This window comes from Erythranthe guttata, chromosome 3 (assembly GCF_056151865.1).
Source record: "Erythranthe guttata isolate IM_541 chromosome 3, IM_541, whole genome shotgun sequence".
Taxonomy (NCBI): Eukaryota; Viridiplantae; Streptophyta; class Magnoliopsida; order Lamiales; family Phrymaceae; genus Erythranthe; species Erythranthe guttata.
Window position 1 is genome coordinate 9,644,376 of NC_142535.1, and position 15,166 is coordinate 9,659,541.

At 31.2% G+C, this 15,166-nt stretch overlaps 1 non-coding gene across 1 annotated transcript; it reads left to right on the forward strand.

Annotated features, from left to right (window-relative positions):
• Nucleotides 1-308: 308 nt before the first annotated feature.
• On the forward strand, nt 309-411 carry LOC148771729 (small nucleolar RNA Z279/snoR105/snoR108). The gene has a single exon (XR_016030587.1). It is a non-coding gene; the product is annotated as a small nucleolar RNA Z279/snoR105/snoR108 (small nucleolar RNA).
• Nucleotides 412-15,166: the final 14,755 nt, after the last annotated feature.

The following is a 15,166-nucleotide window of genomic DNA, read 5'->3' on the forward strand; positions in this document are numbered from 1 at the left end:
AGTATAAGCTAAGTCACCAATTGTTTGCATCTGATGAGAAACAAATGGCTAAAATATGTTAGAACTTAGAAGAGATGCTGATTGATGATGATTGATGAATAAGGAAAGGAAAAAAAAAGTAAACATGAGTTGTATCTATCTCACACAAAAAGGAGAGTGGAAAAAGAAAAAAACGGAAAATAAATTGTGATTTGATGAAGGCAAACTATCCCACATCGGTTGCGCAAAGAAATAAGTTCTGATTGGTTTAGTATAAAAATGGGTGTATATCAGCATTAAAACTCATGATCCTTCAGGCAAGTTTTAACAGGATGTGATGAGTGGTAAATGCTCGCAATTAAAAATGCGAGATGGGTGTCTGCCTAGCCTGTTACGACAATTGGGCACTCCATTCTTAACCTATCTGATCCTTTTTATTACTCCCCTTCTTTTATAATGTTAAATTATTCCCCCACCCCTCAAGTTTTATTTAATTTTTGTATTATTTTTAATTGTTAAATAGGATTTACACGGCGATGTGTCGGGTCCTTGTCTGACCCACTAGGTCTGGGTCCAACATTTTGGGGACCCGGAGGTGGGTTCATGTCTGGGTTTTGTTCACTTGGCTTCTCTCGGGTCCGGTTCCAAATTGGGTTTTTTATTTTTTTTGTTTTTGTTTTTGTTTATGTTTTTGTTTTTGTTTTCATTAATAGTAAATTACAACAAGCAAAAAAAAATAATTTAAAATTTGAAAGCACTTGAGCTTAACTTTAAATTCAAAATTACAAAAAAATTAAATTAAATTAAATTTTATTAATTTTTACGATTTGATTCAAAATTATCTACGATTTAATTCTAACGATTTTTACAATTTAAATTTTATTATTTTTTTATGATAAAATTTAATTAAAGAGATATTACTTAACTTATAAATAATTAATTTCATTAATATGTTATTGTCAATAATTGAGCTTAATCAATTTAAATCCTTGAATAAAGTTACTGTTTGAAAGAACTTGAGCTTAATCAATTTAGATCCTTGAATAAAGCTTACTGCGAATTATATTTTACTATTTTTATGATAAAATTAGTATTTTGCCCGTTCGATGCACGGTTAGTGAATTTTTTTAGAAAATATTATTCCATAATATTGTATATTAAAAAAATATTGATAAGAAATATACTAAATCACAAAAAATTGTAGAAGAATGTGTTGTCAAGTTAGTGATGACTGTATATTAAAAAAAACATGAATTAAAATTTAACAAAAATAAATTGAAACATCAAGAATTGCTATAGTCCAACAAAATGAGACAAAATCCAATGGTTCCAATTATCAAATAGGTGCACTTAGAGCATAGAATAGATGTTTCTTTTCCCTTATCTCCACAAATCTCAAAATGCTTATTGGTAACAAAGAAATTAAAACAGGACCAATTAGAAACAACGTCACAGGTCACATAACCAATACCATATGAATAAACGTAGTCAAAACTCGAAACAAACCATCACGAATCAATCGCGAATAAAATTCTTTTGCGAGAAAAAAAAAAAAAAAAAAAAAAAAAAAAAAAGAGAGAGAGAGAGAGAAAAAACCGTAAATAATACATTCTTTGGTGGATTCTCTGAGTGATGCAAGAAACGAAATAAAGATGTAAACATATATAGCGGCTTTCCCTGTTGGACTTCCCTGTTGGGCGAAAGCGGTTATCCGAACTATGTGTGAAATGCTCAATGTTCAACCAAATAATTTCAAAAAATGTGCAGAACAAAGACACAATCAATCATATATATCAACTCTTACTAGGAGAATTAGTACCTAGCCTTACCAATAGGATAAAATGTCTAGGGTTCGAGTCCTACCTTCCCTACTTCCCCTTATGATGACTTGAATTACTCAAAAAAAAAAAAAAAAAAAAAAAGGCACAATCAATCATAACCGAAAATGAAAGAAAGCACAAATTATTAAATATTTGGAATTTCTATTTAACTGACCTGCTTTAAAATCACAAGTGAGAAACTTTCAAGTGACAAGCTACCTCAATTTTGTAAGTGAATACACCAGAAGACACCTAATAATTAGCAACAACTTCAGCCCATCGAATCTCCTTGGGATCCTTCTAAAAATGAAGGGTCTTTTGGTTTTTCACATTCACTTCATGATGCTTCCAAGTTCCAATGGCCATGGACCCTGTCAAACATTATTCTTCTTCTTCCCGGTTACAGAGTAGTATTCCAGAAACCCGTTACAAACTTCTATGAAGCCAAAACAAAATCCTTGTCGGGATACAGAGAAAATTTGGGTGCGGTTGAGGGAGAGAATGGAAACAATAGGAAATATAAATTAACAAAAAAATATAATGTCAGAAACAAAGATCAAACTTTAGTCTTGTCAATATCACAAATACAAAATAAAAATACACCAAGTTTGAAACTTTAGAAATTATTTTCCAAGTCTTTCCATTTGACTTAGTTACAAACAAGCACACCCTTTACTCATGAATTAAAATTATATTTGAATAAAATTTTCTTAATATATTCGGTTAGCTGATAGTTATCGGCAATGGTGCGCCAGGATTTCACCATTCGGGGGCCGGATATACATTAAAAAAATTAAATAAAAATAAAATAAGGAAATTTATGACAACAATAATTGTTCCTAGTGGCGAGTTTAGAATATTTTCGGGTGTTCGAGGACAGCGCCCCTAAAAAAAATTAGGATTTTTTTTTAATTTTTTTACCAAACCAAAAGATATGAAAACAAAAACTAATAACTTTTTTTTTTTGCATTAGTTTCAATTCTTGGTGGAGTAAATAATAAAAATTGACTGAACTTAATAAATATATAGATTTAATACAGTGGAAATTGTTTCAATTGAGGGTGGGCTTGAGTCCGTCTCTGCTCGGTGGTGGAGTCACCCGTGGTTCCAAGACACAATTCGTAGCTTTCTTATCCGACTTTTTAGATCATCCCTTACTCAATTCGATCGTCCCCTTTATTTTTCGCCACAGAAGTAGCTTTTTGAGTTGTGACCAGTGGAGTTTTGAACTCAGAAAAACCATCCTAACATAGTAAAGTATGTTGTTTGAATTTTCAAATTGAGCAACAAAAGAAAAAAAAAAAAAGTGAGAAAAGGGAGATATACAAGGCATTGAAAAATAGAAGATTTTCCTTATAATAAATTGGTATCTTCCATTTCTTCTTGTATCATGAAAAACCGCAGTATTATTGAAAGGAGGGTGATCGAATTGAGTAAAGAGGATGACAGGAATTGCTGAAGAAGAAAAGTGCAAGAAGGATGTTAAGTTTGTGAGAAATAAGAAAGATGAATATGCCCCTCTTGAAACCCACAAAAATGGTTGTCCGTCAGTTTTCTAACCAAAATGTTTAGTAGGGTGCAAAGTACCAAACAAATTGTAATTAGAGGGTGCAAAGTGCTATTTATTTTTAATTTAAGAGACCAAAGTGCCAATTACCCGAAATTAAAGCTTAAGAAACACTTTCAATTTGAACAATTAAAAAATATATAATTAGGGGTTTTTGTGCATAAGTCCACAACCAAGCAATTTTTATTAATCTAGGTTTATGAGTATCTCTCTTTTACCAATAAGCCTATCCATTTAATATTTATTATAAATAAAGGAAACACTCATGTATATGGCAATATTACCCCAACCATTTATACCCAATTCTTAATTGTAACCCTAATTTAATCAATTTTGCCCACAAAAATCCAATTTTGGTTCTTTAAAAACTCTTCTAACATATCCGTGGATTCTGTTTGCTCACCCTGACTTATCAATCGATCTTTTAATCGATTGTGGCGTCTTCATATACCAAATGTTTAGTAGGGTGCAAAGTACCAAGCAAATTGTAATTAGAGAGTGCAAAGTGCTATTTGTTTTTAATTTAAGAGGGCAAAGTGCCAATTACCCGAAATTAAAGCTTAAGAAAAACTTTCAATTTTAACAATTAAAAAAAAAATTATAATTATATGATATAAATATTAGCTCGATATTATACGGCATTCCAACAAGAACCTATGTACTATATATATTAATATCATAAATTTCAAAATTATGTATTTTTCAAATATATTGAACCCCAAATTCTTATATATGTTGGTGAGTGACACAATCCCTAATTAACATTAGATAATTAAATATTTAATTTGGAATTAATGAATACAATTAAGTTGATGATGAAAATGCATGAGAAAAGTACGTACGTTAGTTTTATAGAGCAACCAAACCCTAAAAACCCGTACTTCAAAGTACACTTTGCAAAAGTTTCACCCATGCACTTCGTTCTATAAATAGAGCTCTTTATCTTCTATTTCGGACACAACAAATCTATACTAACTATAAAAGTATGAATAATTGGTGATGGTTTCTTCCCTTTTTTGTGTGTTCAATATTACCCTTTGGCCAATAGCTTATTTGATGGATAATATGGTAAATAGACATTACAATAACAATAATGTATATCTATACAACTACTATGAAATAATATTTACATATTACATTTATTTTACTTTGTCCACTAACTAATTAAGTTATTAATATATATTAATTAGGATAATTATTAATGCAATATTAATTGTTACTATTAGCTATTAGGACTCTTGAACAAGATATGCATTACAATAATACTAATCCATACTTCAAAAAATTCCACAACTACTATAAAATAATATTAAAAAAATATATTTATTTTTCTTGGCCACTACCCTTTCAATTAATTAGGATAATTATTAATGCAATATTAATTATTTTTATTAGCAATCTTGAACGGAAAAATGAGCATCCAATCACGTTCTCATATAATAAAAGAACTGAAAAGACCCTACAGCTATTTACTAATTTCTCAAAAGACACGTTGTACACACCTTTAATTATTTTAACTTTTCACATTATATACATCAAGGGCCTCAATTAAAACATAAATTACAAACTCCTGATTACAAATTAAACTACATTTAATAAATTACATTTCATGTAATGAATAATTGGTTACATTTCTTCCTTTTTGTGTACAAAACTACACATTGGCTAATAGCTATCTTTAAGGGTAATATAATATATTTCAATTATTTAATTATATAATATAATATAATAAATATTTTGTAATGGACTATTAATTATTTAATTAATATTTATAAATATGTACTATTTATAAAAAAAAATTTCCATCTCATTATTTGTATCCGGCCAAAAAAACTGCAAACAAGTCTTAAATTGAAGAAACAATAGTATACAAAGAGTCATTGCTTCTCTATTGTAATAAAACAATGGACATGAAGAAAAATTGAGGTCATAATTACAAAATAACTTCCATTGAATTAGTAACAGCTGCATATGTCTACAAATTGTACTCCATGCATATATATTCACTCTATAATTCAATTTCTATATTGAACATATCCATATAACACAAAGAGTGGGCACTAAATTTGATTTTGTTTATCAGGTACGTACATACCTAGGAAGCAAAGTGTTAGAATACACTTCCCACAAATATGTCTTCCTTTACATATTTTTATTATGCTACATCTTTAAACGCTAATCCCAACATAGCATTTGTTTCTTACAATACAGAAAATGAACCGACCATGTCTCATGCTTCTATGCTTCACATGAGGGACTTACATGTAACGCAGAACTGCCGGACACTTAAATTGAAGGCTTTACGACATAGTATTTGGCCAATACGTCGGAAAACATGTTTTCATTCCTAGAATACCATTTTCGCCAGCTGAAAATGAGGGTTATCCTTTCAAATTCAAGCGTAAGCAATTTTCGATTAGACTTTGCTTCGCTATGACAATCAACAAAGCACATGGCCAAACAATTACTAATATAAGAGTCTATTTGCCTCAACCAGTGTCCTCTCCTGGCCAACTATATGTAGCTATATCAAGAGGAACTTCATAATCGACAACAAAAGTTCTAATCAAGCCGAATACCAACAATGTCCAAGAAAAAAGGGCGACAAAAAATGTTGTTTACAAAGAAGTTCTAAATGCAGGTAAAATAATTTTTCCATATATATATATATATATATATATATATATATATATATATATATATATATATATATATATATATAATGTGTTTGTATATATAATGTATTAATATAGTAACTAATAGTATTATGTTTATTAGGAGGCTCATCAAAGAGGCAACAAAATGAAGAAAATGAGGTTATTTAAAATCTTCCATTTTTTTTTTCTTGCAATAGCCTCTACAATGTTTAATTTCCCATAAAGATCCTTTATCTTGTTTAAAGTGTAAATTTAATAACTATTATCCAATTTATCATTCTTTATTCTTTACTTTTTTTTTGTTTGTCTGTAGATCTCGAATACAAATTCGATGAAACCTTCTATTTGACTCAAAATGGGTGGAGGAATAGTGCATCTTTCAAAAGGTTAATATATAAAAGTAATCTTTTCATTTTTTTTACAATCACATCACTTCTAATTCTAATTGCATTATTTATTTTGATTCTCCAACAGCTGCCTCAGATCAGAATATGAAATTGGTTCACCATTAGAGAGTACATGATCGTGATTTTTTATAATCTATTAGTACACTATTAGAATTAACTAAATTACCTTATTCGAAAAACCTTTATTTATGACACAATTTTCAAATTTACAATAATAATTATATTATAGTATGTTATTTTTTATTTGTATTAGTACAAAGTCCGTATTTTAGTGTATTAGTATTAATGCCTCAATGTGTTCATTTATTGGAATATAATATTTAAATACAATTTTTGGCTTCAATCCGCTGGTTATTCGACACGGAGTGCTAAAATTGAAGATTATGTTCACCCGATCATTTATTTTCAACGACATTATTTTGCATGCGATGATCCCGACTCATTGATCTATATAGTGGTTTCCTGGTGAAATTACAAACTACATGCTTATTTATACTTTGGATAGGGATAAATTTATTTTGGATTCGAGTTTAGCCATTTTGACTTCAAACGACCGTTCTCCAAATATGGAAAATTTGAACGTGTTCACGTGAAATCTGGTAACAGGTGATTTCATTTTTCATTCCGGTTTTTGTATGTATCACTTGAATTGTAGTTGTCGGATTATATTTACTTTTATTTTCTTAAAATTTAAATTGAGGATGGTTCTATAGTTTCTTCTATGTTACACTTGATTAAACTTAAATATCCATAACTATTAACAAACAACAATATTATACAATTTATGCCAAATTTGTAATTACGTGGAGTGATATTTTTTTTTAAGTTGTGGAGGGATACCCAATGTATTAGTTACACATTACTTACATTTTCATGATACATGTGGGGCAATGAATTTTCAATGAAGAAAACATTGAAATAAAAATCAAAATAGATTGTTGAATCATTTCATTATTTATTATGATTATTAAAACCAAATGAAAAATAATTTCAATCAAAGACCACAGTATTGTTAAATCAAATCAAATTCCCTTTTTTCTGTTTCGTTGAATCGTCAATGAGAAATTGTATCTGACGGCTTGCGAAGGTCGAGGTTCACTAAATCTCGAGTCCAGATTCAGTGGGTTTTGTCTCCAACTCATCACCACCTCGCCTGCAATTTCAACCTGTATCTACAGCCTCAACTCTCCGATGTGAAACCCTTAATATCCCACCATTGTCTCCCACCAAAGCTGCAACTCCGATCAACAAATCTATAGAAATACAATAATACAATACATAACGAGAAATCTCCCCAAATTCTTGCACCATTCTACCACAATATTGTGTTTTTTAATTGTTCATCAATTTCAATGGTGGTATTTGTGAAGTTTCAATAAAGGGTGACATTGAATAAATAAATTTTATTATTTAATATTCTTGATTTATTTAATGTTAACAGTCATGTATTGTGTAATATTCTCCATTAATTTAGTGTTAACAGTCATGTTATAATTTTTGAATAAAAAATAATTTAATTCCGTAATATTCATTTGAAGAAAATAGGTTAAATACGTTTTGCACCCTTAATTTATAGGTTATGTAACCCTTAACCCTCTTTTTTTTACTTTTTTTTTTTTTGGCCAAACTTTTTTTATTCCATTAAATACTAATGAAAGTATAAGGGGGTCTGGTTAAAAACATGGTGGGCCTAACACAAGGAAAATATTACCCCTAAGAGATCAGGAATAAAAACGGACAAAAAAACCCTATTACAATCTATTATGCAAAAGCCCCAAAAGTGGGTAAGAAAAGAAATAACTAAAAGAATATGCATATACTGATTATTGTAACTCAAATATAAAAAAGGCCCCATATGGGGTTGGAAATGCCAATATCTGAAATATCTCACCACCAACTAATTAAATTATTCAACTTTTGTGCTCTTCTCCTACGTTGAGATTGATCCATATTCATCTTGAGTTTATGCGACTGCATTCCAATCCTTATGGTCGAAAGTCCTATATCCCAAGAACATCACATTGATATGCAATCCATACTGACCTAGGAAGGTCGTTTGCCAAAAAGAATTATTGAAGGTGTTAGTGATTATGTGTCCATGCCGCAAGCCGATCGGCAACCGATTTTTTTTCTCTGTAAACACGTGAACACTTGAAAGTCTGCTGCATAAGATTAACACATTGATTATTTTGCATCAATTATTTTACATCTTAATTTTTAAAAAATAATAATAATCTTAAAATATTTCCACTTTGGTTGGATAGAATAATTGAAAAATAGTTCACATAATTTATTAAAAATATCAATTGAAAAGTCAATACAATAATTTGAAACTGTAAAATTGCATATTTCTTTGGTAGAATAAATAGCATAACAATACAATAATTATTGGATCCTATAGAACTTAAAAGTAACTAATATTAAATTATTGGAAAAACATTAATAATAATATATATATTGTATAATAATGAGTGAAAATATATTTTCAGAAATTGATGAATTAAAATAAATTAAAATACTTAAGTTTGTTCAATAACTTAATTCTTAGTGTTTTTAAAATTTTATTTGTTACAAAAACAATTAGATGTTATGTTATTGAATTTGTACCCAATGCAATATAATATTTTTAAATATTAAGATATGACATTTTGTTAATATATATTTTAATAATATAATTTAATTAGTTTTTTTAGTTATTCCATCCAAAAAAAGATGATTTTTGAAAGTATTAAAATTTGATATACAAATTAAATGATATTCTTTTTATCTGTAAATTAAATGATGGTTGAGGGGTAAGTGTTACAAATAATACTTGAATGAGGCAAGTGTTGCATATGGTATAATTTAGGGTTCAAAAAATATGGTACAATTTAATATGGTATAATTTCTGTTGACCGACTGTCAAAAATAGGAAGATTTTTTTAGTTTTTAATACTTAAGGGGGGTGAAAGCGACCTTTTTGATACTACTGGGGTGCAAACTGTATTTTACCCATTTTCTTAAGATTAAAGATATTTTTTACTTTCTTCTATGCTACACTTGATTAATCTTAATTTTCCATAACGATTAGCAAACAACAACATTATACAATTTATGCCAAATTTGTAAATATAAGGACTATTTTTTTTTTCTTTTCAAGTTATGGAGGGATATCCAATATATTAGTTATACATTACTTAATTTTCATGATACATGTGGGGCAATGAATTTTCAATAACATCTAACGCCCATTTAGAAAAACAGACTATTCACAACATTATAAATAAAACTATTTTTCTTTGTTTTAACTAATATTGCTCAACAACGTTACAGAAAATCCCCTTATATATCTTGCCTGTGTAACAAATTTGCATCTGGCTCACACCATTCTTAAGAATGCCAAATAACATGACATCAACATATTATATATTTATTACGACACGTGCAACGCACGTGCACTTTTCTAGTTAATTAAAAAACACCAAAACCTCTCGAATATGGCAGCTTATACAGCTTATAGCAATGGTGCCACCGCCCTTTTCCTCATCGCCCTCCTCTTTGCCGCCTCCAACCCGCTGGCCCACGGCCAAGAAGAGCTCCCGATGGCCGGCCGAGGTGTTTCCGGAGTACCGGTAAGCCTGAGCTAGTGAGCTGCACTGTTCTTGGTGTCGGCGCCACCGTGCTTGGCCGGGGAATCACTAATGTGAACGGAATCTTTAACATATATGTTCGGACGGTGAGTGGTTTTACACTTGGCCTGCCTATTATTCCATGCGTTGCCACCGTGCAGCTTCCACTGAGCCCTCTGGTGTGCCCGGTGCTCAGCACCACCACCGGACTTCTTACTTCGGCTCTTATAGCTGTCGGCACGGTGGTTAATGCCACATCGGTGGTTCAGAATGTCGGGTTAATCGGATTTATCAAATCTATTAAGATTTGATATACATATGAACTCTTCGTTCTCCTGCACCTCAAATCTCTGCTGCTGGTTATATATGTGTAGTATATGACATATTTTTTTTTTTTGAGAAAAATAGTATATGAAATATGAATAAGCATGATTTGGTGATTGTTGATTGATGCACACACATCAACAATATATATATAATATGATCATGTAATCTTTTTATTTATGTTCATAAATAAATGGTGAGAAGGGATGTTCGATTTTAATCTACAAAAATGCGCATGTATCTGCTTTTTTGTGTTTAATTTCTTTTGTAGTAATTAATTAGTTGTTTTTATAGAGCATAATAACCAAATACCTAATGAATTATTTCTTGGATAATAGCACTTAACCTCCTGTGGTTACAAGTTTTCGTTAAATTTAACCGCTCGCATGTGTCAAACTTCAGTTAGTATGAGTAGACACATATTTCGTTGTTGAAAACTTGAAAGGGTAAAATTTCTTTGCCATTACAATTCGCAACAAATTGTTTTTGTTGCCATGTTCATTGCCAAATCCTCGTTACTGAAAGTTCATGGCAACGAAAGGTCGACCCGACCTTTGACCTTTGGACATTTGAACCCTGGCTGATTTCAAGTTAGAGACCCCTCCAATCGCTGGAGCAGCAGTCATATGTGTAAATAGATTTCAAATTAATTTATAAAAACTAAACAAACAAGGTAAAACGATTAGAATAGTTATATAAATAATGTCAAATAAATTATATAAATAAATAATATAGTGTCATAACGAAAACTATATGTATTCTATGTTTTAAGAAAAATACAATTTACAACAAAAATTCAATTCTAATTAACATCTATCATTAATTCTCCCTTATTAATAAATGTATATATAGTCAAATGGTAAAATATATAAGAAATTGACTTAATTAAAGATAAATAAAAAATGCACGAGCTACTACTAGTTAATATAAATAAATAAGATGTTTCTTGTCATATTTTATTATATATAATATGTATCTATAATGTACACTAATAGATTTAAGATTGATGAAATTCTACAATTATATAAGAAATTCAATAATTTATTAATATATGTAAGGGTTTTTGTGCATATGTCCGTGACCAACCATCTTTCTTATTCTAGGTTTAGAGGTTATATTTTTTTCACAAACAAGCACACCCCTTTAATATGTATTATAAATAAAGGAAAAATTAATGTATATGAAAAACTTAGCTCAACCATTTACACTCAATTTTTAATTGTAATCCCAATTTAATATATTTTGACCACAAATACCCATTTACACTCCGGCGTTGACTTTTTGATTTTTTTTTCTTCTGGTCTGTTTTTTCCGCCGCCGGTTTCCAGCGTTGACCGCTGATCTCCGGCGTTGACTTTTTCAATTTTTTTTTGATTTTCTTGAAAAAAAAATCTAGTCTGTTTTTTCCGCCTCTGGTTTCCGACGTTGACTTTTTTTAATGATTTTATTTTCTGCTAAAATTTTTATCCATTTTTTTCGCCCGCCGCTAAATGTTGATCGTAATTGTACTGTCATTAACTGTAAGTATAATGTCAGTGACAGTACATTAACGTAATTATACTGTCGTTGACAGTACATTAACGTAATTGTACAGTCGTTGGCAGTACATTTATGTACGTAATTTTACTGTAGTTGACAGTACAATTAGAGTGAACGACAATATTATTATTTTTATAGTTTTATTTTATTTTATTTGATTTGTTGACAAGTCAACGTATTTATATTACTGTCGTTGATAGTAAAATAACTGTAAACACAATAATATTACTGTCAACTGCATCAATATTATTATTTTTGTCGGCTTTTGTTTTGTTTGAGTTGTTGAGGGAGTAACGTAATAATATTATTGTCTACTAGTATAATATTACTATAACCACAATAATATTACTATGGTTGACGGTAATATTACTGTTGTTACAGTAATATTACTGTCAACCACATCAATAGTAATTATTTTGGCCGTTTATTATGTTTACCTTTGTTGAACGGTCAACATATTAATATTACTCTATTACAAAATAATAATAATTTTTGTTGTGTTAATATTAATGTGCTAGAGATTAATATAGCAATATTACTGTGTTAAACTATAGTGTAATTAATATTACTGTGTTTAACAGGAATATTACTGTCACCCACAGCAATATTAATGTTTAAACTGGGGGCAAAAAGATTTTAAAGAAAAAATAATCAAAAAAGAAATCGAAAAAGTCAATACCGGAAAGCGGCAGAAAATCAGGATGAAAGAAGAAAAAAAAAAGTCAACACCGGAGACCTGCAGTCAACGGCGGCTACAGATGAAACTGTCCATAAAATTGTGTTTGGGGTCAAATTGAATAGTTTGTGAAATTTTGGGACAAATTGAGGTTAGATTAAATAAAAGGGTGAAATTGGAGCATATCAAAATGTGAGGTGCTATTTCAGTCTTTTACAAACATCTGGACAATGTGCAGATTTTTTTGTAAATTTTTTTTGGGTAAATTTCTCTTTACCCCCTTGTACTTTGGCTGGATATCACTTTACCCCCTTGTACTCTCAGTTGCATCGATTTGCCCCCTTGTACTTTGGTTCGATATCACTTTACCCCCTTCTACTCTCAATTCATCGATTTGCCCCCTTCTACAATCTCGACTAAGCTATAAATAAAGGTTTGAACTCATTCCTTAAGGTACATCCCATTAACTGAGCAATACTATAATATGTATTCTCTGGACCATTTATACTATCCGCACGTCTGACTTGAGCGTCGGAGGGGTTTCCGCCGGATCAACCCCCGGCCTAGTTCACGTGTTCTGTGATTGCAGGTATCTTAAGGTCATCAAGCTCGTGAGCCAGTGATCCACTCTACTCTCCCAGCTCATCCTACATCAACTACCTAAGGTGATCTATCTCTAGCATCATCATCATATATATATATATATATATATATATATATATATATATATATATATATATATATATATATATTAATGATATGCCTAATTGGGCCAACCCTATGGGCCTACAATTTCTTTACCTACTGGGCTACGAACCCGCAGCGAGACAACTCCCACAAGGAGCCAACTCGCTCGGTACTACGAACCCTCAGCGAGATAACTCCCACGAGGAGCCAACTCTCACGTGCAACCACCTCACTCGATAAATATTACTCACCGCGAGACAACTCCCATGAGGAGACAACTCGCCCGAAATTCACTATATAATCACAAGCTCAAGTTAGCACGATTACAACCCTAGAAGCACTTAGAGACATTATGAGAATCTATATAGCCTGGCCAGCTTGATTACTCAAATTTATCTACTTGTTTTCGATGGGTCATTCATTAAAACGTGGCCACGGTCGAAACATACTTAAGACCCACGGGGTCTAACAAGGGGCACGACCCCCATATAAAAAAAATCTTGAGAGTCTGATCCCCTCCTCAAGTACATCACGCACAAGGCTATATGTAAACACATATAAGCAACGCCTCAAAACATTGACAATGTCGAAAAATAACAACTCCCACGAGGAGAATACTAGCTCCGTGCTACTACATTATCGTGAGACAACTTCCACGATGACGTAACTCGATCAACTCGATTACCCCAGAGACAACTCCCACGAGGAGATTACTTGATCTGTGCTACTACAGTATCGCGAGACAACTCCCGCGAGGAGATAACTCGATCAACATTATTACCCCGCGACAAGACAACTCCCACGAGGAGATAATTCGCTACTACATCGTCGCGGGACAAAACCGACGACTCAATTAACTTACATCGCGACAACCTTATCGCGCTATGCGCCAACGCGCATTCACGCCCCTCCGACACACGCTCCAACGCGTTTTCGCATACCATTAGGCCATACGCCAACGATCGACTTCTACAATTTTTACTCTCGACACGATCTGAGACCCATCACAACATGGCCCCCACATCAACTCGAGAGTGGGGGGCTTAATGATATGCCTAATTGGGCCAACCCAATGGGCCTACAATTTCTTTACCTACTGGGCTACGAGCCCAATATCGAAGACTAATATCACCGAGGCCCAAACACCTTCAAGTAAGGCTTGGGCCCAACAAAGCAAACCCAACCCAATAAACGACATATAAATAGAGGTTTTACTCATTTTATTAAGGTACGTCCTATTAACTGAGTAATACTACAATACGTATTCTCTGGACTATTTCTATGATCAGCACGTCTGACTTGAGCGTCGGAGGGGTTTCCGCCGGATCAACCCCCGGCGTAGTTCACGTGTGTTCATTTCGCAGGGATCTCAGGATCATCAAGTTTTCAAGCTATTGATCCGCTTTGCTCTCCCAGTTCATTTTCTACACCATCCTAGGTGAGCTATATTTTAGCAATATATATATATATATATATATATATATATATATATATATATATATATATATATATATATATATATATATATATATATATATATATATATATATATGTATGTATATATATATATATATATGTATGTATATATATATATATACTAGTAATTGAGGGACAACAAATTGCATTGTTTTGATGTTGTAAGAATATAAACAAACGTTTGATGTATTGTACGATCAAAATTATGTTATAATCATTCATTAATAATTTATTAGTGGAATATTACTAAGTATACTACACACACAAAAAAAAAAAATTTAATCAAATAACTTTACTATTGAATAATTTTCCAAATGAATTGAATCAATTAATACCAGTAAATTGAAAAATTGAACCATGAACAAAATCATCAACTATGTCTTTCATGTCGAGCTTAAAAGTAATTAGATTTAACAACTTACTTAA